This window comes from Sinocyclocheilus grahami, unplaced genomic scaffold (assembly GCF_001515645.1).
Source record: "Sinocyclocheilus grahami isolate Dianchi unplaced genomic scaffold, SAMN03320097.WGS_v1.1 scaffold81.1, whole genome shotgun sequence".
Taxonomy (NCBI): domain Eukaryota; kingdom Metazoa; phylum Chordata; class Actinopteri; order Cypriniformes; family Cyprinidae; genus Sinocyclocheilus; species Sinocyclocheilus grahami.
In genome coordinates, this window is record NW_015505260.1 from 1,541,159 (window position 1) to 1,543,335 (window position 2,177).

At 37.3% G+C, this 2,177-nt stretch overlaps 1 protein-coding gene across 1 annotated transcript in view; it reads right to left on the reverse strand.

Moving 5' to 3' along the window:
- cdc34a (cell division cycle 34 homolog (S. cerevisiae) a) overlaps positions 1–2,177 on the reverse strand; it is a 24,619-nt gene that overhangs the window by 5,771 nt on the left and 16,671 nt on the right. The gene's annotated exons all lie outside the window — the stretch shown is intronic.

Here is a 2,177-nt window from a genome sequence, read left to right on the forward strand (position 1 = left end):
GATATTTAGTGCCAGTTTATCAGGAAGTGACGATTTTGCTCCCTTTGACTCGTTGGATAGAAACGGTGCTTATTCGCAAATGTTTTATGCAATATTTTGTGACCAATTTTACACACAAGTTAAATTTGCAACTTTGGATGGAAACCCGGCTAGCGACAGTATTTGACAGAAAATTACAGAATTTATGTGCGTCCCAAATCACGTACTTATGCACTATTCTATGACGTTTTGTAGTATAAATAGTGCGAGTAGTGCACACACTGAAAATAACAAAAATAAAAAGTGCACTTTAAATACCCGGATGCTGCACTTAAATAACCGAAAAAACGAAGTGTGGAATGTTGGACACTTCATGCACTCAACTGTCGCAGCTTTAATTACGTAGTGAAGGGGGAGGAGCTATTAGACTCAGATTATGAATGACAAAATAACCTTATATAATTCATACACTACATGCTTAAGTACATAGTGCATAGTGCGACATTTGGGACACAGCTTTTGTGTATTTATAAACTTGTTTATGTAAAGTTCTTTCACTTTAAATGGAGTATTTGAACATTTTTCCACTCCTTCACAGCTTGTAAGTTAAATGATAGATTTGGAATACTTTTTGATAAGTGCATTAAAGCTGATAAATATATATGATTTGAAAAATCCTCATTCTTAATTTGCGAAAAATTTTCATCAACAGAAGTGCATGCGCGAGGTGAATGTTGAGACAAAGCAAGTCAAAGAGGTGATACTGCACATGTGTCGAGCTCGTCCGCCAAGGAGTATACTTTAAAATCTGTGCGGACGCAGCTGTGCGCGAGATGTGGGACGTGGAAAGTGAAGTATATTGACATTTGGGACACAGCTTTTGTGTATTTATAAACTTGTTTATGTAAAGTTCTTTCACTTTAAATGGAGTATTTGAAAATTTTTCCACTCCTTCACAGCTTGTAAGTTAAATGATAGATTTGGAATACTTTTTGATAAGTGCATTAAAGCTGATACATATATATGATTTGAAAAATCCTCATTCTTCATTTGTGAAAAATTTTCATCAACAGAAGTGCATGCGCGAGGTGAATGTTGAGACAAAGCAAGTCAAAGAGGTGATACTGCGCATGTGTCGAGCTCGTCCGCCAAGGAGTATACTTTAAAATCTGTGCAGACGCAGCTGTGCGCGAGATGTGGGACGTGGAAAGTGAAGTATATTTATTATTCAAATTATTTCGAATTTTGTTGCCGTTTTTGTATGCTTCGTTTAGCTTGTGTAAAACATCTAGCCTATTATTCAATTGGTGTTTTTTGCACAGTCGGCTCAACATCATAATGTCTGTCAGCCATCGGCGATGGATGATGGCATCGTCTATTGGCCCAACCCTAGTAAAAGATGTGAGCGTAAATGGATAAAAAGGGTTTCTCGAACCTGATGATCTCTGCATACTCGCGGTCTTTCCCCTTGCTGTCCCTCCATTTGCGGTACATGACGGAGGCGTCCACATTGGCAGGCGAGAAGGTGTTGGGCTCATTCAGCAGGGAGATAACACTCAATAAGATCGTTCTGAAAGGGATGCAGATATCAGCTGATTAAATTAAACTAATCACAACTGTTTGGCTTAATGATCTCAAACTGTTGAGGCGTAACCGACAAGAAAAGGCATTGTGCAAAGAATCACAAAGCAAACTGCACAATATACTGCTATTTGGCATTGGATTAAGAATATGTAGAATATTGTCGTTTAATTTTATGAGATCATTTGTATGTACCTGACATTCTGTGTAGGGTTCCACCTCTCTGACGGCAGTTCTCCACTCTGGGGATCGTCCACTGGCGGGTGAAGTATGGAAATACATACATCGCCATTCTGAAATAATGTTGTTAAATATGTTTATATCTTGTTAAATATCTGCTATGCTTACTTTTGATAACATTAAAAATTATGCTTAGTTTCATAAAATACGATAAAAAAAAAAAGATGTAAATAATAAATTGTGAATAGGTATGAGTATCGTTAAGGTTTTAACGGTATTACTACTCTTACCGATACTGCTTATCGATCCGGTACTTGAACGGTATTCTTATATATATATATATATATATTTTAGGGGTGTGACAAGAGAGAGGTGGTGAAGATATCCTCGCGCAGACCTTTCAGATATATTTGCATTACACTGGCTCGTTCACCAGT